The sequence below is a fragment of the Sylvia atricapilla genome, chromosome 5, assembly GCF_009819655.1.
Source record: "Sylvia atricapilla isolate bSylAtr1 chromosome 5, bSylAtr1.pri, whole genome shotgun sequence".
Classification (NCBI taxonomy): domain Eukaryota; kingdom Metazoa; phylum Chordata; class Aves; order Passeriformes; family Sylviidae; genus Sylvia; species Sylvia atricapilla.
In genome coordinates this window covers 58,889,030-58,912,669 of record NC_089144.1, presented here as the reverse complement: position 1 = coordinate 58,912,669, position 23,640 = coordinate 58,889,030, and the positions used below count along the sequence as shown (strand labels likewise).

Genomic DNA, 23,640 nt, shown 5'->3' with positions numbered 1-23,640 from the left:
AGCACAAAGCCTGCAGAAGTTTTCAGGCTCAGAGCAAAGATTTTGTTTCAAAAATGTTTGTCTAGCTCCTATGCGTGGCAGCTTAAAGAGCTGCCGCCCTTCTAGACGGTGAATAGGTGCTTATATTTCTGAATTACAGGCTAACTCTGGAAATACACAGAAATAAGTTTATTGGGCTGTCGGTAATGGTTACACTGTGTCAGAGTTTGGGTTAAAACCTCAGGTATTTCTGTCAGCTCTCGTTCAACAACAAACAAACTGCATCTGCCTGTAGAAACACCGCAGGCTTGGCTCTGCCACGGTCCATTTCAGGGTGAGCATTTGGTTGTGAGTTTCTTTTGGTGTGCAGACCTTCAAAGACTGCGAGCAAGCTCAAATATTCATGAGCCACCAGCCCACTAACTTCAACTGCAACAGTGGTGAACCCATTAATCACACTTTTATAGCAGTGAGATAACCTTCTATGTGTACAGCTCTGTTAAAAACATATATTTAAAATTAGAAAATTAAAATAAACCATGCGTGTTTTGCGACGGAATGTCCGCTAACATAAATACTTTTACGGCCACATAAAAATAGAAACACGAAATACTTCGTTTTTCCATAGGTCTGTTAAGCAACAGCCAGTGCTTTTATTAACATACTGTTTCTCTTTTTAATTGCACTTTTATTTAGAAAAATTCACAATCCTGACTTATGAGGAGTTATATGGAATCATACAGAAAACTCGAAATGCAAACAGATGCCTCATTCCTCTAAAACAAGAGACTGGTTCTTTATATGCCAGCAATTTTTGTAGTCTTAGGGAGCCATTTGTTTCCCATTTCTTTCTTGAAAATAAATAAATAAATGGAAGTTTGCCCCACTTCCCCCCTCACACATCCACATACATGCACAGGACCAACAAAACTCAGTAATTTTCCACTGGCACAACAGCCTTTCAGTGCTTGCCATCTGCTGTGCTGGCAGGACCCACCAGAGGAGCACCAGCAGCAAGGCAGGAACTGGAACGTCATGTTGTGAATATTCATTCCATTTTCATTGTCACAGCTGGGCTTCAGCATCTCTCCGAGACTGACCTTGCCTCCCCCGACTTCCCTGTGGCAGCTTTGGGGAGCAGACAGGAGTAAGGTACTGAAATCAAAGCTTACAAGTCACAAACATCAGAAATCCCGTCAAAACCACTCCCCATTCCTGCTGGGGGCTGGGGATGTCTGTCACTCCCACTGACCACTGCTACTGACACTGATTTTCAAGGACTTTTGCTCAGGGAGGGGAGCTTTAGTGAAATACCACTTTTCAAGATCCATAACCAGTTTATTTTGGATTTATTTATCACAGAGTGTCTTGCTAATTTTGTTTCTGGGTTATGTGTCTGTGCTTCCAACACGGTGAATGTGAGTGTACAACTTCATTACCTCAGGTTTCAAAAGTGAGACTGGAGTTCAGATGTCCCAAATGACAGTCAGTCCTGCACCTCATTCAAGTTAAAACATGCTAATTTTAGGCTTCTGTTATTTCAAACCTACCAAATCTAATGCTTTCAAAACCCAGTGTCATCAGGGAGGTTCACAGTGCTCAGGGAGGTCCATGGTAGATTCTCTGGATCTGCCGTAGATCCTGAAACTGCAAGGTCTCTGGGCAAGAAATCTGCTTTAGTGCACAGAACTCTTAAGTTCCTTATCTCGACATAAAGACTAACGAGGTAACATAAACCAAATCTGTCTGGCAGTTAAGTCCTCCTCATCAGCAACTCTCCCCAAGTCAAGTGATGACATCAAGACAAACATTCTCTCCCTTCCACACAATCCATGTCATGATGGAAGCAGGTGATTATCCTTTGTCATTCCTCCAATCTGAGCTCACAGATTTGCCATCTGCATAGCTGAAGGCAGATTAACTCCTGACTGTGAGACCTGTCACAACCACGAGCCCTCCAGTGACTCCCGACTGGCAGAGCGTGCTGAGTGCCAAGGTTTATGCTGGTCTGGAGGAACAGGATCGTGGGAAAAACATGGATTCAAGGTAGAGGGAGGTAATCCTGCCCCTCTGCCCAGCCCTGGGAGGCACATCATCTGGAGAGCTGTGTCCAGCCCTGGGCTCCTCAGCACAGGAGGGACAGGGAGCTCCTGGAGCGGGGCCAGCGCAGGCTGCAGAGATGATTTAGGGCCCGCAGCATCTCTGACAGGGAAAGGCTGAGGGAGCTGGGGCTGTCCAGCCTCGAGAGGAGCCCCAGCTGAGAGGGGCCCTCAGCCCTGGGTGTCCCTGTGAGCAGGGAGGGCTCCGAGCAGGGCCCAGGCTCTGCTCCGGGGGCCCAGCAATGGCACCAGAGGAACGGGCAGGGACTGAGCCCAGGAGGTTCCACCTGGACATGGGGCAGAACTTCTGTCCTGGGCAGTGACCGAGTCCGGAGAGGATGGCGGGTCTCCCTCGCAGGGGATATTCCAGATCCGTCTGGATACAGTCGTGTGCCGTGTGCTCTGGGATGGCCCCGCTGGAGCAGGGAAGCGGCACCGGCGCTCCCGTCCCGCGGCCCCATCCCGGGACGCCGCCGCAGAGGGACGCGGAGCTGGACGGGGCGGGAAGGAAGGAAGGGGCCAGCGGCGCGCGCCGGCGGGCGCGGCCAATGGCGGCGCGGGGCTCGGCGGCGCGCGGCTCTCGCGAGAGCCGGCGGGTAAACATCGGCCCCCGCCGCGGGCCCGCCCGCTGCCATTAGCGCGGGGGCGGCGCCGCGCTCGGACCGGGCGGGAGGTGAGTCCTGAGGGGAGCCGGGTCGTGAGGGCAGCCGGGCGCCCTCCGCCCCGGCATTGCCCGCGGAAACAGCCCTGGCACGCTGCCGCTGGAGACTGGGAATCTCCCCCTGCCTTCTCTCTTTCCTCCCCCCGCACCGTGAGGCAGCAGGAGCAGCCATCGCCGTGGAGGCTGTGGGAACGCAGCCTCAGCCTCGGCTGCGGGGACGATCGGGGGTGGCTCCGGCTGCGGGGCGGTTCGCCCGCCTGCCCCTCGGGTGACTCGTCCCCCTGCCCCCGGGGTGACTCGTGAGTCGTCCCGCAGCCCCTGGGGTGTCTGGTCCCGCTGCCGCCGGCTGGGAGGCGGCGTGCCCGGGGCTGTCGGTGCGGGGACAGGGGTGAGCCCGGCGCGGGGAGCGGGCCCGGGGCTGTGCCGAGACCCCGCCGGCGGGGTCAGGGCTGGGCTGGACTCGTGCTACAGAACGTGGCTCTGGGCTTAAGGGTGTCCCGCCTTCTTTAGAAATAAATAAATAAAGGGACCAAATTATCTCCGTAATGCGCTTAGAAAAGCAAACAACCTTCACAAGTTTCCACTCGCGGGAGGAGCAAATCTCAAACCTTCTGCCGAGCCGGAGGAGTTCGGGCTTGAGGCCCCCGTGGTTTGCCTGTCCGGCTCGTGCTCTGTGTCTTTAGACAATTCCCCTTGACTCAGGTAAAAGTTAATGGCTGAGAACTTCCAGAGGTCTCGCAGTTGTTTGGCTTTACTTGATCTGGAACGCCTTGGGATAGAATGGCAGGGCTCACACGCGTGCCTCCGCTGATGTACCTGGCTTCCTCTTGCAAAATCCACACTGAGAGTACAGGAGCCTTGCTGTAGCCTCTGAATCAAAAGCAATGCCGACGTTTGATTTGATTTTATTTTTTAAAAAGGCTTTCCTCTAAGATATTTGGTGGGATGTATTTGTTTTGGTTTTACCTTCTTTTTAGAGAGCAGTGGGGTTTTTGTTGACTGTACATCTTGGGGTTTGTCAGGGGTGCTGATTCAGTGTTTTGATTACAGTTTTTTAAAGTCACTTAAAGGAGAGGGATGTTTTTTATGAGTGTTTATAAGGCTAATAAATCTCGCTAAGTTGTTGTGCCTGCTCTATAAAAGACACCTGAATATACACAGGAATCTGAAAAATTGTTTTCATTCTTTATGCTTCTGGAATGAGAGAATATCAGCTTTAATTTTACCCTAAGAGTGAAAAGAAATAGGAGTCCACAGGCTACTGACCTGAGAGGTGATGATCAGTGGGCACCTTCATTGCATGTGAGAAATCTGTCACTGTATCCAGTAGAATTGCTGCAGTTTTACCTTCTGTGCCATATGAAGACGTGTTTTCCTGGCTTTGTTAAGAAATGTCTTGGATAGGAAAAGTCAAATTTGCATAGCTCTATGAACTCATTTGTTTTTCATAATGTACACGGCATACTGTATGTTCAATTTAAATACTTTTGCTTAACAGAACTTAAAAGGTTCTAAACATTTATTTCTCAAACATTTCAGGGGAAGACAAATCCCAAGCCACTAGCTAAGCAGAATTCAGAAGCAAATATTTACAGAGTACAGGTATCATGCTTTATTTCCTTCTGCCCTTTTTTTTCCAAAAGTTAGTCTGTCTTAAAAAAAAACAAACAGCAAACCCACACCCCATCATTAACTTGCAGTGGACTTGGGCCAGGCTGATGCTCTTGGTGAGGGAATGTTCCCAGGAGAACAGAAATTTTGGATTTCTGTCAGATGATGTGTTGTAGACCTGCCTGTTCGAGGTTTTTGGGAGTCTGATCTGCAGTGGAGTCCCTGCTGGGACTCTCCTGGTTTGGAGCAATGAGGGGTGTCACACTGGAGTGCACTGCATGTGCCTGAGGTTTGCTTACCTGTTCTTTCTCAGGAGTCCTGTGTAGCTCCCTTGGTTCCTCTGTCTTTTTGTCCCCGGAGTCTGAATGGTGGGTAGGAGTTGTTTTAATGATTGGGGTTACTGCTGTAGTTTGGGATGGCTCTTGGGTCCTGTGGTGACCACCAGGAGCTTAGTCACTGTCTGTGTCCTCTGGGCTTGTCCTGCTTTCAGAGCTTCTCTTCTCCTTACAGATTCAGTTTTTGCTCAGTCCATGTTTATTCCAATAGAAATGTTGTTCTTCCCACCAAGCTGAAGCTGAGCATTAGTTAAAATGTGAAGCCAGTTGATAAACTTTGATATTTGTATTCCAGGAGATGCAGGGTAGACATGGAAATTGCAATGAAAAGAATTGCTCCTCTGAATGCAGTATTCAGCAGCACAAAGCCTGCTAAGCTGATATTATATGGTAAATGGTTTGCTTTTAGTCTCCCAGAAAGAGGCTTTGTGTCTTAGGGTGATGGCAGTTGACATAAATCAAACATACAATTGTCCACAAAATCATTTAATCTTCTCTTGTTGCTCATTTGAACATATAGCTGCACTTAGAGCAGACCTGCCACGAGCAGTAATTGAATTGCTGTGGCTTGAAAATATGGGTTTGATAAATAACTGGAGTCTAATTTTTGAGGTTGGTTGGTGCAGAATTTTTCAAAGTCTGCTGATTAAATAACAGCTTTTGTTGTGCAAAAAAATTGTTACACAGGGGTAAGCCAATTTAATATTGTGGGGTAGGAGCTCAGGGAACAGTTATTTATTTCGTATTATGAATTTAAATAGTGAACTGTATTCAAGGTGGCAGAGTCTTGTCTTGGAGAGTCAGAAATTAGTTGTCAAATGCAGCAGAGCAGACTTTATAATTTGATTGGTACAGAAAATTCTGTAAGTCTATAGCATAAAACTACAGAATGACTTCTGGCAGTCCCACTGCTCCTGTATTTGCATGGGGAAGTAGTAGAACATATTCCTCTTAACAATATGGAACAAAACAGGAAGTGGGGGAAGAAATAAATGATCAAGAAAAACTCGGTTTCCTTGTCCTACATGATTTGATCAATATGGGAAGCATTAAAATGGGCAGTTGTCATAGTTAATAGTGCCTTACTTGTGAAATCAGGTAATCTTGTAAGGCATGCACTGATAGCTCATTAAATACTTTTTTACAGATTAAAAAAGTAAAGGAAAACGGTGGATCAGGAATGAATATTAATTTTTATGATTCAAATATCTATTTTCTGATTTCTTGGTGATTTAGGGTTTGGGTTTTATATTCTGGTTTGAACTATAGACTTGAAACTTAGTTTGTGTTGTATGCCTTTAATATTTATGCCTACCAACTTGCAGATTTGTTAGCTGACCCATGGTTTTATGAGAGTTATGACTGATCAGATTGTGAAGAAAAGAAATACATAGAATTTGGAAGACTACTTTTAGAGGATTTTGATTGTCTAAGGAACAGCTGTCTTCATGTTTTTACTAGTAAAAGGAGCAGAGTTGGTTAAAGTGGTAGCCTGGGTTTATGGGATTTCCCAAGAGTGAGAATGTCCTGAGGTAGTAAAAAGAGAATCAACTCTTCACCTTTTAGTAACATGGAACAGCCAAGGTGAAGCAATAGTTTGGTGTGTGCAGGTTGTGCCAAGAGATGGAGTCTATCAGAGGGGACAGAATGAATGGGAGGGAGGAAGTAAAGGGATAACTGGAATCTGTATGGGAGAGGAAGAGTGTTCACTGTATCGCAACTTATATTAGCTATGTCTCTTATGTTCCAGAGTTTGAGCCTGTGATCACTGGCATGCTGTAGAGGAGCTCCAGTCTTAGCAAAGACCTTGGCATACTGGAGTGTGTTAAATTTCCTTCCACAGAAGGGGAAACCAAAAGTCTTGTCTTTGACCAGCTGAAAGGTTGTGAGACCTTTTTCTACTCCATGTAATAAAGAGAGCTGTTTACAATTCTGAGAGCACTGTGTGTAATGTCACATTAAGTACTGCATTTATAACAGGTGCCAAGGTATTTTAGCAATTAAATCTCCTGGTAGGAAAACAAAACCCAGCCGACCATCCCCCAGACAAACACTGGGAAAACTTGGCCTTCCCAGAAAGCTGTACTTGGTTGAAGGCCCTTTTTATGAGCCACTGTAGTAGAATAATGTTTATGAGAAGCACAGTTGTGCATTAGTTGGTTGCACTTAAAATGAAGATACGGGGCTGTACACAGGAGTGTATGGAAGGGGCAGTAGCCGTAACTTCCATTCTCATAACCAAGGGATGAGGAGGGAAGGAGAGTCATCCCCAGTGAGATGCCTGAGTGCCCTGAGTGACTGCTGAAGGCAGGAGCAGCAAAGGAAAGAGGCTTGGCACAGGTGGGGAGCTGTGTGTGCTTAGGGGGCTCTGCTGGTGGTATAGGCCCTGTCCCCGATGGAATAGAGTGACACTGCTGCTCTGGCACACTTGTGCTGTGCCATGAGATTCCCTCAGGATCACTGAGAGCCCCCCAAAGGACAGATGGGGCCTCATCCTGCCGGATCACTGCCCCTTTTGAGATTCCTGAGTCTGTGCTGTGGGTAGGGAGTCTCAGTGTTTTTATGACTTCACTAGTAAAGACCTACTTACAGCTGAACTGATAGGTAAATTCCAAAGGATATTTCCTTGTCTGCAGGAGGGCTGTTGTGTGCAAACCAGCCAAGATCTGGATGGCCTCCCCACAGAACCCTGTTGCCCTTGTTTGAAGCTGGACTTGGAATTCGATGTTTTAGATTTCTGTAGACCACACCTGTGCACAGAGGAGGGGACAGGATGCAGGTGTCCCAGTACTGCCCCTTTATTGCCCAGTGCGGAGCTGCCTCTTTGGCTGATTAGCTAGATTTGAACCAGACTCTGGAGAAGGCACGGGCAGTTCACAGGCTTCAGTGTTCCACTCTTTCCCATTAAAACTGAGGAAAACTTTTCCTTTCAAGAGAAATTCCCTTTTCCCAGCTTAGCCCAATAAAAATGGCAGACATTAGACCAATGATACGAGCCTCCTTTTGTCTTTTGTATATTGGAAAAGTGTTTATTACAAACTTTCCTTAAAATTTGTTTTAATTACTTTTTACAATGAACAGTTGCATAATGTGTTCTCTGCCCTTCCCTCTTGCTGGTGCCTTATAAGGGAGGTAACCAGAACGGCAGCCAAATATCAGCCTGATGATGAAAGAATTGTTCCACTTAAAATGTCACTAATTTTTAGCCTGCTGAGTCCTGGATGAGGAGGAAAACTTACATTAGTAGCTCCCCAGACAAAAGCATTTCACTGCATTGTTTAAAGACAGCTGTTGTTTCTTGAAGTTTAAGAGCCCTCTGTTCTGTGCTCTGTGGTGTTCGCAGAGCAGAAGAGGAGAACAAATTTAATCACAAGGTAAGGATTTAGTGGGAGTAGCTGTTTCTTCAAACAATAGGAACTGGATATGTAGAATGAAGCAAACCTGTTTAACAGTAATTAAAATATAATTTTACAAGCTGTAAAATCTGGAACTATAAGGGAATTTTGTGTTCTGCATATGAGGTTTTCTGTGGGATGCAGTCATTCAGCAATGAGAGCCATGGCTGGTACAGACAGGTAACAGGCAGCTGTTAAAGCACATTCCTGTTTAGTGGAGTAATGGCTGTTGCTTATCAGACACTGGTATAGCAAATACTGTTGGTGAGACTTAGCAAGGCAGTTTAAAAGGCTGAGGGAATTGGGATTGCTCAGCCTGGAAAGGAGAAGGCTTTGGGGTGACCTCACTGTGGCCTTGCAGTGCCTGAGGGGAGCCCACAGGAAAGATGGAGAGAGACTCTGGACAAGGGCCTGGAGTGACAGGACAAGGGGTAGTGGCTTCTCACTGACAGAGAGCAGGTTTAGATTGGATATTGGGAAAAAAGTTCTTCCCTGTGAGGGTGGTGAGGCCCTGGCACAGGTTTTCCAGAGCAGCTGTGGCTGCCCCTGGATCCTTGGCAGTGTCCAAGGCCAGGTTGGATGAGACTCTGAGCAGCCTGGGATGGTGGAAGGTGTCTCTGCCCAGGGCGGGGGGGCTGGAACTGGATGATCTTTAAGGTCCCTTCCAACCCCATCCAGTCTGTCATTCCCTAAGTGAGGTTGCCTGTGGTGCAGATTCTATGGTTGAATGTCTTGGAAGGCAGTCAAGTGCATCTCAGCAAATCTGACTTTCAAGATAAGGTGAGAAAGGAATTTTATCATTTCTGGTGTCATTAATATGCATTTTTCTCACTGCTTTTTATTGGTTTTGTTTGTGCTTGGTTGGTTCTCCTGACGTAAAAAAGAGCTCTGGTTGAACAGGTGAGTGGCTGTTCTTTGACTGACTTGCTGTATTTCACTTGTGTAAACCGAAAGTTTTATTGTGGCTAAAGAAAATTTCTCATGCTAGATTAATCTGTCTGCTGATAGTTTAATTTGTTTCCTTCACTTCATGAAATTAGTTATAGCATGTATCTCCATTTCCATGGATGCTGTTGGAAAGGAAATATTAATATTTAGATTTGTTGGGGGGGCGGGGAGGAGAGGAGAGAAACAGACCAGCCAAACCTGATGATATCGTAAGCAGTTTCTAGTAAAGTCTTATTGTTTAGTCCTTCCCCAAGCTTCACAGCCACAGGTAGTCTTAGGAAGTAGTGACTAAGGGCAGAGAATTAAGTTTATTAAGACAGGAGTTCTTCATGAATTCGTCTCTCAAATCTCCTGTTAGCAAAGAATATAAATGACCACTTTATGTTGAAGTGTATTAGATGGTTCCTCTTAGAGTTAATTATTGTATGGACACTCCTGCTCTGTTTAGTTTAACAGAAAAGGAGAGATCATGTAAAGTCTGGATCACTTGAGCATCTTAGCCCCCTTGTAGTGTGGGTGTTGTGACCTCACTGCACAATTGCCTAAGGAGCAATTAGAAACTTTTTTGTGGGTTTTTTTTTTCCTTCTTAAAAAACAACAAACAAACAAAACCCCAAAACTGCCATGTTAACAGCTGGAATAATCACCTGTAAATTGCTTATTCTTTGTGAAATCAAAGTGAAGTTGGACAAAATGACGATAAGCAGTGGAGGTTGAGGCTGTGGTCCCCAAGTCCTGTGCAGCCCAGACTGCTGTCGAGGCACAGCACATTCTCAGCCCATCATCCACCTCCCAGCCCTCTGCACCACAGGGTGGAAAACACTAAGTTATGGTGAGCTGTGGTAGTAGGAGCAAGCATCTTCAGAAATAGTTTCAGGTAGGAGATTGAATTGTCAGAATTGCATTTTGAGAAGGAGATCTGGAAAAAACAATACCAGTTGTTTGGAAGATGAAGGGAATACAGAAGGGGGTTCTTCTGACTGTTAAATCTTTTTCCTCTCTTTTCACCTTGTCTTTTTTTTTCCCCCATGAGCCAGTGATAAAGGGAAAAGAACAAAGTGGAATGCTTTAAATTGTCAATCTTTGCTGGCAAATCTTCAAAGAAATTGGAATTTTTTTTACCTTTCTTACATTGCACCAGTTGTTGACTGCACTAGTTCTCAGAAATTAACATTGTTTACAGGCAACATTCATCCATTCCTTCAACAGGAAGCTATGGTAGTGCTACAGGAGAACAAACCTGTGGGATGAATCCTTAGATTCCAGCTGTGTTGGCATGGTAGTCATATATAGAAGGATGGAGATGTCCAGGTGAGGATTGGAATGTGTTTACCAACTAATCAGTTTGAGCAGGTAAATCCTGGCACTTCCAAAGGGTTGGTTGTAACTGGCATGTGACTTAGATGCAAGTGGACTTGTATAAAAGCTTCTTGTGACAGTGATGATGATGTGTCTCTTGTCCTCCTAGCCTTGCTCTGGGCTTTGTCACAGTGAGGAGTGTGAAGTGAATGCCTTACTGATGTGATCAGTGCAGAGAATTTCAGGCCATGGGTGTGTCAGTGGGACTGACCAATATGTGGATATTTAAGTTAATGTATTTCTGGTCCAATCCCAGCTCCTTCAGTGAGCGTTGGTGGTGCTGATGCTGCTCTAGGATGACCTAAAGGAACTTTCCACTTTTCAGGAGGCATCTGAGTACAACCTGCCCTGTTCCCTGCTCCCAGGTCAGGCTGAAAGCGTTGTAAGCATTGTCTCTGGCAGCTGGGGTTCATTCATAACTCCAGAGTCTTAGGCTCACACTTGGGTACCTTTAAGCCCCATTTAATCCCAGAGGGCATCTGATTCGTGTGAACTGTTTGCTTTTGCTCACAGACATGTAAGCCACTTTTGTAGTAGCACATGAAAAAAAGAAAGAACAAATCCCTTTCAGAGTTCAGGAGACAGAGATGAACACCAAAATCAGAGAAGAGAGAATTTCTCCTGTCTCAATACACACTGACCTAAGCACTGGCTGGAGCTGCTGCTCACTGCTTGTGCTGCAGCCTGGCTGCTGACAGAATCATTTTGCTGAGCACCTCTGCTGCAAAGTGGTTCCTTGGAGTCTGCCAAAAATACTGCTATTTTACCTTTGGTCCTCACCTTACTTTGGTAAGATGCAAAACTCTGGCCTTTGTGAGGTTACAAAGAAATATGCTTGCCCTTTTTATGTTCAGATAAGCAAAATAACATTCTCTGCTCTGTAAAATAACCTTTACAGTCAAAAGGAACATTTGGTGAACGACTGATGGACACACTATTTAATGTGTACTTTGGATCACCGCATTTGAAAGGATTGAAATCATAGTGGAAAGTCAGAAAAGAAAAAGGAAGTAATTATGAAGTAATTGTGTGTGGGGGAAATTGTTATATTCTAATAAAGAGAAGTAGTTTTAGCTAATCTTCTCTCTGTTTTTTTGTTGAACAAGCAGCAATATTTAGAAAGCCAGTTTCAGTTTTGTTTATGTTCAGTCCAGTTTCAGGTGTTGCACCCCAAAAATGGAATGAGCTTGTACTGCTTAGGGAGCAAGGGCTGCAAGAGAAGAATTATAATGACAATTTTGCTTATACTGGTTTGCTTTAAGAAAAAAAAAATTCCAAGAAACTGAAAGCTGTTAGTGTTATTTGTATTTTTCCCATGTAGAAGCTAATTTTTGAAATTAGTCCTGACAGTGTCTTTCTTATTTCTCTGTCCCTGTAATTTTCTCAGTCTGAGAACCAGTGCATAAATGCATTTTCTTGGTTCTTTTGCTGAAGTGCTCCTCATCGGCCATGTCATCTTTCAAGACGTAGAGGCTGAGAAGATAAAAGCTTCTGTATCCTTACTCAGGACATTAGGGAGAGTGAATCTGCATCTGCTTGTGTGCAGCTGGAGAATGCAGTTACAGGATAAGATTTTCTTGTGTCAGTGTGGAATCCAAGTGCTTTCCCTCCCTCAATTGCATGCCAAGGAAAGACTGGCTTTTGCCACAAAAATTTGTTAATTGAGGGCCACCCACCCCCTTCTCCTTGAATCCTAAAGCAAATCCTCCTCAGATATTGCAAACTGATAAATCCCAAGAGGGAGCAATGCAGCTCAAGCTCCATATTTGTCTTGGATGGAAGGCCAGACTCCTGTCTGGAACATGTGAATTGGTGCTTTGGGTGCAGCTTCCTTCTCTTCAGGGGTGGGGATGATCTTGTCAACAAAGCACCTGTTTTACCAGATGAAGTCACTGACACAAGTGGGTTGCCAGTATTTATGTACATCAAGGCAGGGAAACAGGGCCTTTTTGTCCTGTGCTATAGCAAGTGCCTTTTGCCTTTGCTTTTCCCTCCGGTTTTCCTTTCCTTGGATAGATCAGGAATGTAGTTTGTGCTTGACCCTGACTGTAGGGTCTTTAATGAAAAAAAATTAGCTAAGGAAGCTTTACTGGACGCATTCCAATGGCTTTCCAGATTAATGGCATTGACTAATGTGTGAGTAAAATAAACACCTAAGAATTTCTTGTAATTCTTTAATTTCCTTTGGTACCTCAGTCAATGCTAATTCTAACCAAGAAGCCTCTTTTTAAAAAATATATAAATCTACTCCCCATATTGAATTTGGTGGTATAATTCTTTGAGGGAGAATTTGAGCTTTGAGGGAGAGGGGGCTGGCAAACAATGATCCTGCCTCTGTTGTGGATACTTGGGACATTTTTTTGAAGTGCCAGGCAGATATGAGTGTACTGAGATGTTTTTCATGAGTCCTTTTTCAATATTGAAATGTGGTCCTCTTTGAGGTACTGACCACATTTGACCCTGTGTACTTCACAGGCATCGTTCAATCAGTTTAGCAGCTGTTTACAAAGCACCAAAATTCAGAAGGCTTTCATCTGTGAATGAAACACATTCCTTTTGCTCAACTTGGCATCTCAGAATTTACTGAGCAGCACCAATCCCCTAATATTGTGTGATGAGATTCAGTTACCTCGTGCCATCCCAATGCAAAAGGTTCCAGTTATTAATGGAATTGACTACCACTTTTAAAGCTCTTGCTCGGAATGGTGTTTGTGACACATCCAGCTAAAATTACTTTGTTTTCTTAAAGCAGAGTCTAAAATATTGTTACTTAGTTTTCTAAATTTGTGTCACTTGCTTCATGCCCTTTTACTGGCAAGATACAAGGCAAATACAACTAATGATTGATTTCTTTGAAATGACGTGGTTGTTCAAGGTGAACCTCTGCTTCTGTGCTGGATTTCCTTAAAGAAAAATGCTTGAGAGCTCTGTAACTTCTGTTGGCTCCAGAAAGAAATGCAGTTAGAATGTGGGATGGGAATATTCCTGCTCTCTTTTTGCATGGTTCTAGCATGCTGGAAGCCAGCAGGTCATGAGCTTTACTACTGGTAAAGTGTTGGGTTTCAGGTATTACTTAAAGGAATACTTAGATTAGTTCATATTTAGTAAAAATGCGCTGGGATGCTTTCAAAAAAGATGCTGGGAAAAAGCAGTTTGTGTTTTGAAGGAGAATGCTATTTTGAGGGAGGATAATTCTTTTTCCCTACCTTATTCAGTCCTTGGCCTTTAGAATGGTATCAGCAAAGGAAGTGACTCTTTACAGATGCTTTTGTGGTTCCTAATTTGCTGAGAGCTGGACTGAGATCCCTTGATTCATTTCACGGAAGCCACCAAAGAGCTGTTTCCAGTTACTGCCTGGACCAGGTTTTGGAGCTGAAAGATGCCATCTCTGCCTGCCAGCCATGCCTCACAAGAATCATAACAACTTGCATTTCAAATATTTCAACATATTTCAGCCTTTGAAGTTTTGGCACCTATTTGGCAAGGGATGTCTCCAGAGAAGTATTTTTAGCAAACACTATATATAGAGCTTCAGATCTTCATCTTCTTTACGTGGAGAATATTTTTACCGTCTGTGAGGTGCCCAGAGTTAAAGGCTGTAAAAATGACAAGATGTTCAAGCCACAGTTGGATTCAAATTGTCTTAAATTTGGTGGGAGCTATGCCTATCCACATTATAGACTCGCCTGGCCCTCTCCTGCTGGAGGGTCCAGTGTCCTGTGGTGCAGATGGGGATGAGGGAAGGAGGGATGCCTTTTTGTTTGCCTCATTGGGCTTTTGGAACATAATTTAACTGAAGGTGGGATCTGTTTGCTAGAGGATTGTTGCTGAGGATGGGCCTCCAAAGGTGCTTGAGAAACATGTTACAAGGCATAGCCACCAGTTAGAGTCTCTGGGGATTTTGAGGAGAAACAAAGTGCTAAATCCAAAGACTCGTTCCAGATATCCTCATCACAATGAGAGCTGGCATTGTGTCAGATGCCAGGCAGGATTCACCTAGCCATCCTTGGGTATTTGAAAATTGCACATCCAAGGTAGTTTGACGTCTTAACCATCCTGGGTGGTCAGTGGACTTGGAAAAGCACTGGGAGGAGATGTTTGTTTCTGCCTCCTGCAAGGGTGACTACAGATTACAGGTGCAGGGAAGGCCTGGGAGGACTTGCAGTTGTGCTGCCTGCTGTGAACACCCTGATACTGCTGTGTGACTTCTGAGTAGCTCCCCATGGCAGATGAAATCTCAACAATAACAAGATCTAGTGGGTTCACTTTTGTCAAATATCCCTGCAGATGCACGCAGGAACTTGTGAATTCCCAGCCTCCTTTTGTTTTGCCAGCAGCGTGGTCAGGATCTGTTTGTTTTTCTCCAGAACAGCGTGAAGAATGTGCTCCCTCAACAGCAGCTGTGAGAGCCCCAGGGCTCCTGTGATCCTCTGCAGTTGCACCTCTGAAAAACCCCCAGGCTCAGGTCAACTGAGCTTTTTCTTCTGTTTCCTGCTGTCATTCTGGATTTTCCCATAGTTCATTGTGGCATTTAGTGTTAAAAATAGGATTCCATAAAGCATTTTTATGTTCCTGAAGTGCACACACTTTATTTTTCAAATGTGTGTCTGTGTGAAGCATTGCCAGAGGAGCAGCGTGTCTTTGCCCAGCACTGACCTGATCTGACTGTAATACTAAACTCAAGGTGAGATTCAGGACTAATGCCTTGATTCTGGGCCTCAACTCTTCCTTCAGGTTTTTGGCAGCTTCTGCAAGTTACTCTTTGTACTCAGATGCTGGTGCTGCAGAGTTAACTTTTGATTTAATTTATGTTTTGGTGGCTCTGATTAATTTTGTTACACCTTTCTTTCTGCATTTCTGAAATCAAGCTGAAATTGTTTGCGCTGTTTGAGAACTGTATGTGGAGAGTGCTATGTCAGCATGTGTGGCTCACCATCCCTGGAAGTGTTCAAGAAATTATTTTAGGTGGCACTTAATGCTGTGGGATGAGTTGATGTGGTGTTTGGTCAAGGACTGGACCTGATCTTTCAGGTCTTTTCTAACCATGATGACTTGAGGATTCTCTGCTATCTTCGATATATTTCTGCTACTGAATGAAGGGGTCTGTTTCCTACAGGCTGCTGTGGATACTTGTTACCAGTCAGGGATCTTCTTGCTCATACACCTTCAAAATCCTGCCAGGACTGAAGGCTGGGTTTACCTCATTTCCTTCTCAGACCAGGTGATACAGTTACTGACTTGCATTATTAAGACCATGTGTTTTTATGTTTCAGTTTTACAGAGTACCTCCAGGTCTAGTTGGAAAATATTTTAAAGGGGAAAAGCATAATTTGCTTGAAGGGTGGTAGGAAGATACATGACACAGGGAAGCAGAATAAAGCCTGCAGCTCCAGTTCTTTGCAAGATGGAGATCCTTTGTGGCATTATTAACATGAGGGATAACCCAGAGGAGAGGAAAGCAGCTTGAGGCTTGCTAGCAACCCCAAGAGACCTTTGCAGCTTTGGGCATGCTGGGAAGAGGGAGGGCACACCTTCCCTCCTGGAGGCTGCCAGCAGAGCAGCTTCCCTGTGCTTTCAGGATTTGCTGAAATTTCCATAATTTATTTTGCAAAATTTTACTCAAGGGGATGGGGGGGGGGGGGGGCGGGGGGGGAAAAGGTCGACTAGCCTCCAGATCTTGCTTCCAACTCTGAGTTACCATTTTAGATCTGGGGAGAGCAATGAATTTTTTATTATGGATCTAGGCTAGGGAGGTAGGGCTCAGTATCAGTGGAGCATAATCTGTGCAGTAGAAAGTGCTAGTTTTTCCCAGACCTTTTCTGACTGCCAGGGGTAGTTCTAAAATAGGGGATTTCACTTGCTTTCCATTTTGTAAATGAGTGCGAGTTAAAAGATATTTTAAGGCTGAATTCAAGTAATTAATCATCTGAGGAATCAAAGATGTAAATGTTTTTGATTCTGTGCTAATACTACTTTATTAGACTACTTTCTCTTTATTTTTTGGTGCTCCTTCCATTGTCAGAAGTGAAGCGAATAGAGCAGATGCTTCCTTGTGATTTATGAAATTGGGACATAGTCTCTCTTACCCTGTGCTATATCAATGTGACAAGCCACATTCCTGATACTGCATGTGGCTTTATTGGGAAACTGTAAAACTTTCCAAAGGTCACCTATTTATCAGTACTTTAAAAGGCAGCTGAATAATATTATTTGTATATGAGCAATAGAGAATGTAAACATCAACTGGGGAGTCATTGGAGGAATGCTCTCAGCTGGACTCACTAGAGTAGCATTTCTCCAAGGCTGTGGGAGCTCAGCTTGGAAATGCTATCACCAAATTTGGCCTCTTGCAGAGCACTGATAGTTACTGGTCTTTCCTGTTGCTCTTTCCCATATGTTTTCCCCCTGCTTCTGAATTCATGGTGAGATTTCAGCCCTGTCTTTGGAGCAGTGCAAGCCATCTCAGGTGCTTATCTTGCCACACACCCATCCAAACCCACAATATACAGGTCCATGCTTGGCTGCAACCCTCAAATGGGTAGCTCACACAAGTGCACTTACACATGTTATTATTAGGTTAAATGATGAATTTTCGGAATGAATTAATAACTTCTTAATACTTAAACCCCCAGTTCTTTATGCCTGTGAACTCCTTAAGCCTCATAACATGACCTGTTGGCTACAGGAATGATGTTTGCTTTCTTTTAGGGTAACTGAGGCACACCCTAAGTACATGTTTTCTTTTTTCTTTCTGTATGGTTTGTTTTTGCACATAGGAAATAAAATAGAATCCAGATCATCTGTTGCTTAATGCAGTTTCCTGTGTTGTAGCCACAAGAGCATCCTTCCTTTGTGCATACATCATCTTCAATTAGAAACAGAAAACTCCAGATATTCATGACTTCAATGCTTACATCATTGGCAAATGACAGCAATTTAATGTGGTTTTATTTTGCAGGATTTGTCCACTTCAAGTCACCATTAGAGGTTTTGTTAGGGATACCTGAGCTGGTAACTCCTCTGGGAGAGTGGTTGAGTGGACTGAGAGGAGACGCATTAAGGAATGAGTGAAAAGTTAGGATGGGCCTTTAAGTGGATGTTCCTGATGTGTTCCCATAGATCAAGTGCCATGTTGGAGTCCAGGGCATTCTTCTGGGTGCCTTGGAAGGCCACAGACCTCAGCAGAGAGGTTTGGGACTCGAGCAAGAGGGTCTTGGAGCTGTACAGGGGGGTAATAGACCCTGGCACAGAGCCCAGGAGGACACTGCCTTTGACTTCTGTCCATGGGAATGGCTTCCAGCATTGAGAGAAGAATTACAAACCACAAAGATGCAAAAACAGTAGTTTAGCTTAGTGTAGGGTGAAAATTTATGTAGTTTTGAGTTTTTAGAATGTATGTACATGGGGGACAAGATGGAGGATTTGGGGTGGTGCCCTTGGTTCTTCCTTCTTCTCCCCTGACCTCCATCTTCTGCTGACCGTGGCACAAAGTAGTTTAAGGAGATTGGGTCGGAGTAGAGTTGACCCCTTTAGTACAGGTGACAGGTATTGGCACATAACTGTAAACAGGTGGTATGTGCTTTTCTGTATAAAGAGGCTGCCACATCCCACTGTGGGGGGAGTCACCTCGTGTCCTCGCTGCTGTTCAGATCTCGGCTGGGCATGGAGAACACTGTGAGATATGAAATAATGAACCACACGGGAAATTGAGAAAACAAGACCTTGTAGACTCCACTTTTTTCTTGTGACCTGGCTCAGGGCTTTCAGGGGCAAAAAACTCTTAGCCAGCTCAGTCTCGGGCACAGAAAGCCAAACTCGAGAGTGGCAGGCATTGCTTGAAGTCTTTGAGTGGCCATAAAACTATTCAGATTCAAGTACAGGTTGTGTCTGTGCCTGCTGCAGAGTGGGCTTCACCTCAGCATTGCTGTTTGAGCTTGCTGTCCATGCTGGGCTTTGCCCAGAGTGCAGGAACCAAGCAGTGTCCCAGGAGGAGAACCTGGGAGAGTTGACGAGACAAATGGGAGCAGCACATGGTACAAACACTTCCAAGACTTCGTAAACGTGGCTGGGGTGGTCCATGGAGAGTGCAGCACATGGGTGGGTGCTCAGCTGTTCATGATGATTAGCCTCACCTTCACCATTTCCATCAGGATCAGATGGATTGTGTTCTGTGCTGTTGCAGCCTGGAGTAAAGGGAATGTCAGAAAGTAGTTACAGCCTGTGTTTTGAGAGCTTTGCGCAGCTCTCCTCTCCACCAGCCCATTTCCAAACTGAGCCAGCCAAAGTGGGGGCAAGAGGGATCTGACTCATTGGTGAGAGTCAATGTTTGTGTAACAGTTGTCACCATTGGGCTCTGGGGTTTCTGTTGCACCCAATCTGACATAAATGGCCTCTGTCCAAAGGGACAGCCCTGTCCTTTCACTGCCACAAGTGAATCCAAACTTTGCTGGGATGTAGTCCAAGTCTGGCTGCCTGGAAAAGTGACAGTGCTGTTCTCCCCCTTGTCCTCTGTGCCTGTCCCTATTTAATTGCTCCTCTTTCACTGAATTGGTGGAGTTGGAGGATGGGACAAACCAATTTGCTGATCTTATGGAAGAGTGGTCTCTCTTTCACAAGAACGTGGGCTGGTTGGTAGCTTAATTTTGTCGGGCTGCTGAATTGCCCTAACTGGCCTGTGGCTGCATTATTAGGAAGACTGTAGGAATATGTGGCTGGGACTTGACTGTTCAGCCCAGTGGAGAGGAAGGGACTTGTCTTTCTAAGAACCAATTGTAGACTTGCGTGGACAAGTCCTTGAAGCAAGGCTTGGCAGCAATGTCTGTCCTTTCTGTGCAAGGGCCTTGAGCACAGGGCCCATCCCCACAAGGAAATGTTAACGTTAAATAATATTTCAAAAGTGGAAATGATCTCATTCTTCCTACGGCCTATTTGGGTTTTTCTCTGGTTACTATTTAAGGGAGAGAGCTGCTTGTATGCAACTTATCAAGCAATTCAGATCACTGCCTGAAAGTCCTCTTTATTTGCCACTCCACCAGTCTCCATCTTGACCCATTGTTTGTACAAAACTGGTATTTCCGTTCAGATTTCCTGCAGGTAACTCCACTTGTATTTATCTGCACTTGACAGATAAAGAAATGGGGGCACAATGACACTTGGTCACTTTACAGGGCAGTAGAGACTTCCACCTTGAAAAGGAACCATGAGAGCCATTATCTAGAACACAAGTGTTTCTTCTCATTTGCTTGAGGTGACCCCAGTTCCATGAAGAGTCCTTTTTCTGATGAGTCCTGCTCCTTTTCTCAGTCAAGAGAGTGCTTGGCCCTCAGGACATGCTCCAAGGCTTTCTGTTCTGAGGGCTTCCTTGGTGGGAAAGGTTTGCTCCTAGAGAATTTGTTGTCTTTTTCTGCTTTTCTTGCCATACTCTATTTCATCTTGAAAGCATAGGAAACTGGGCTGTTTAAATTTTATTTGTTTTTAATCTGGAAATTTACCTTTTCATGCATCTTTAATATACAGCCTTAATATCTTATAGAAACTTAGGCAGATCTCTTCTGTTCCTTTTCCCTTTTCCTCCCTTGCAGCTGGATATAGCCAGAGCTTTTATCCACACCCTGGTTTGCTTCGCTTTTCCTTTAACTTAGAAACCAGATAATGAAATGAAAAATCTGAGATTAATTTAAAGGAAAACAGCACCCATTTTGAATGAACTTTCTCAGGCCAAGGCTGGAGAATTACTACTCATATGGAGCTAATGCCCATCACAAACCTCATCATCTTTTGCCTACATGCAATTCCTTTTTTGCCTTTATCTTCTCTTCCTAGAAGGGTGAATGTGCAGTTATGTAGGAGGGATCAAGTGGACATACAGACTGTTATAACAAAGCATTCCTGGTGCCCTTCAGCCCTGGAGGGGATGAGCAGTTGGGACGTGAAAGGAAGGCTGCAGGAAGACTCCTGGATTTCACAAGGCAGTCTGCCTCTGCAAGAGCTGTTTCCTCTCTACCTAAACCTCAGTCTCAGAAGGATGAGCCCCAGCTACCCACTTGCTGTGTGTTTGTGATATATGGATTCTCAAGGTGATAGAAATGTTGTAATAGAAGACCACAGTTGTATTGACTGTTCTCCCCTAAACCAGTCTGATAATAAAGCACAATGGTAAAGCTTTCTCTTCTCAATTATCCTTACTATCACTGTGGGGATTAGGTGTTGTCATTATGGTTCCTTTATGAGATAATGCTTCATTCTCCACCTCTGGTGCTGGTGATTTGGTGGTAAGAGTATGGCTCAGCTCCATCCCCACTGTTCCAAATCTGCTTCCCAGCTTCAGGCACCTCTCTTACGTCAAGAAACCACACACATCTCTTTATGTCTGGGCCCTCACCAAGTTAGTCTGCTCTGTGTGCCAACAGCAGTCTGCTGCTCCAAATATTCCAGCTAAAGGAATGAAGTGCTGTAGTGGGATTTGAATGGGCAAACATCTGTTCTTCATCTGTTGTGTACACTGGCAACAGACACTACCTGCATTTACAGTTTTGCAGGGCCAGAGGGATGTGTTGTGCTCATTGACCCTGACTGGAGGCACTGCCACTGACATGGCTGGGCACTGATGTTCTGCATCTCATTTAGCAGTCAGCTCCTTTGCTGGCACAGACTTACCATGTGTAATTACTTAATTTGATTGATGTGATCTAAAACGAGCTTGGCAAGAGTCAGGGACTTGAACATACATCAGTGAAAAACTTGGTGCCTTCTTCTCCAGCATTCTTCAGTGCAAGAGTCCCTCCTAATTCCCAAAGGTCCTGCTTCCCTAGGCTCCCTAGGAAGTAGAAGGGCTTTACAAAATACCTAAAATCTAAGAGTAGAGCTTGGATGACATCTGAAAAGGTGATACAGTTTCCTTGAAACTTGTACTGGTGCTGTGTTAAAAGCTTCTTTGCTTATTCTTTGCTTCTGTCCTAACTTGTACCTCTTGGTCACAAAAGATGTAGAGAAATTCCCTGTGACTGAATGTTACATTTGGGCAGTTGTACATGTTTTACAGTGGCACATATTTTTCGTTGAGTAGGACTGAGTAGGACTTTATCTAGAAAACCAATAACTGAGGAGGAAGCAGATTTATGATTGTTGACCTTGCTCTGTTTGTAATTATTTCATGATCCAAAACACTGCAGCAAGATATTTAGCACAGGCTTTTTTTTATGCCAGTTAATTTAACAGGTCTTAAAACAATGTTTTCTTACTCCTGGATGCAAGTACCTGATCAAAGCTGTGAAAATGCTTAAGTGCACAGGAATGCAATTACTCCAGTAAATAAAAGAGCTTCCTGTTTTTGGACACTCCTGAGAGAACAAAGATTTGCAGCACTGTGAAACTTGGGGAGAGCCAAGAGAAAGGATGGATACAAGTGAGGTGAAGCAAGCTATGAAATGCTGTTTCACTGCAGAGCACTGTTTGCTTTCCAGCAAGCGACTGATTTCTCTTGTCCCCAGGAAATTAAAATGCACCCAGTGGTAAACACTGGAAGAAAGGAGTGGCTGCTTGGGACTGCAGGTCTGGTTCCCTCATCAGGTCTCATGCTTCATTTAGTCATCCAGAGCGTTGTCCTGAGCTGACCTCCCACTTGGAGCACTTCTTGGAAGATGGCAGTGTGTGGAGACACCAGCACCTCTGTTCCCTTCCTGTTCCTGGCTCTAGCCCTCCATCCTCGCTGGTGGAGCAGGAGCACAACCCCTGTGTGTCCTGTCTTGGTGAGGTTGGGGTGGGTGGGAAGTCCTGCCCACAGCCACACACACATGTACAGTGACGCAGTTTGAGTGGGTACTGCTAAATCCCAGTGGCTGGATTGTCTTAAGTAAAGAAAATAAAATGGGTTATTTGAAAGAACCGAGCTCAGGAAGGTTTTGGTAAGTCATTGTGTGTCCTTAAGTGCTGAGTGTTTTAAGTACAGAATGTCTCAAAATGTGCTCCTCACTTTGGGACAGAGCTATTGACAGTAGAGCTAAAGAATGCAGTTGTATCACCAAAGGCTGAAGCAAGTGGAGCTGAGATGGAAGTGACCTTATTAGTGGATTTGCTTTTCTAAACTTTAGGTGGCCAGTCTCCCATTGTTTGTGAAAGCCAAGATTGTGACGTTTGGATCAAAAGTTTCTTTGCTACTTGAAATGGACAAAAGATTAACTCTCAAGGGAAATAAAAACAGTTTATGGATCTTACATAGGTGTAGGTAGACTTAGTTTATGCATATATTCCCCTGTATATTCTTGTATACCCATACATAGTTTCAGCCTGTACCTTTTCCTGACAGGGAAATGAATTTGCCTTTGCTGCTCGTCAAAAGCAGCAGAGAGCAGAAGCTCGGCTGCTGTTCATGGGAGACTTCTCCTGCTCAGCTGTGTTGAATGGCAGGAAATCCTGGAGTGCAGCACAACTCCAATATTCAGTTTTTATTCCATATTAGGAAATATTTCCTTATCATTACTGCGGGTGTGTTGGAATGATTTCCGAGATTAATTTTTGCGAGCCAAATTAAAAGACAAGGAGGCCTTGCCCATTTATTTCCCGCTTTCAGACTGCCTCCATGGGAAGGACCAAGCAGGGTGGCCCTTGTCAATCCCTGCAGGTGAAACCAGCCTCACCCAAACTATTTTAAAAATAATTTTTTCAACCTGGTAATGGTTCCTCAGTCTGGGTCATGCAGCTTCTTGTGCTGGCACAAAGCATGGAGCGGCAGTGGGAGGGAAACAAACAGATGGTTGGACGGAAAATGGGATGGCTCCTTTCAGAGACAGTCCTGGCTCATGCCAGCGTACAGTACACACACAGCCCTGGCCTGGGCTGGGAGGGGTTCCTGCTGTTCGGCAGAGGGATTTTTTGCCTGCTCTAATCAGAGCCCCACACAGCTATTTTGGGATGTTTCTAGGTTTAAGAATCTACTTCAAGGCAGGAAAGTACCTTTCTTCACCTTGAAAGCATCTTTTTTGGGTGCATTAAGGTCCTCTGGGGTTTAGGGAGCATGTTAGAGCTGACAGCTGACACCCCAAAATGCCCTCTGCGTCTCGCTGTCCCCGGGTTTCCATGGTGTCATCACCATCGCCAGCGTGGCTGCAGGATTCAGATAGTGTTTGTACCCTGAGTCCCGTGTGCCTGGAAGTGTCTCCCAGGGTTTTCTCACAGCCCTGGGGATCAGGCACTGGGAGTGTCCACTCCTTTTGGTTCACGAGGCATGGAGCACTTTCTGCTTTTAGCTGGGACTA

The 23,640-nt window shown here is 44.8% G+C and overlaps 1 protein-coding gene across 1 annotated transcript in view; it reads left to right on the top strand.

Moving 5' to 3' along the window:
* The first annotated feature begins 2,688 nt into the window (after nt 1-2,688).
* Nucleotides 2,689-23,640, top strand: part of STK38L (serine/threonine kinase 38 like) — a 46,145-nt gene continuing 25,193 nt past the window's right edge. Inside the window, exon 1 of the mRNA XM_066319645.1 lies at nt 2,689-2,751. The gene's annotated coding sequence lies outside the window, so the exon portion shown is untranslated. The remainder of the gene's footprint in view (nt 2,752-23,640) is intronic.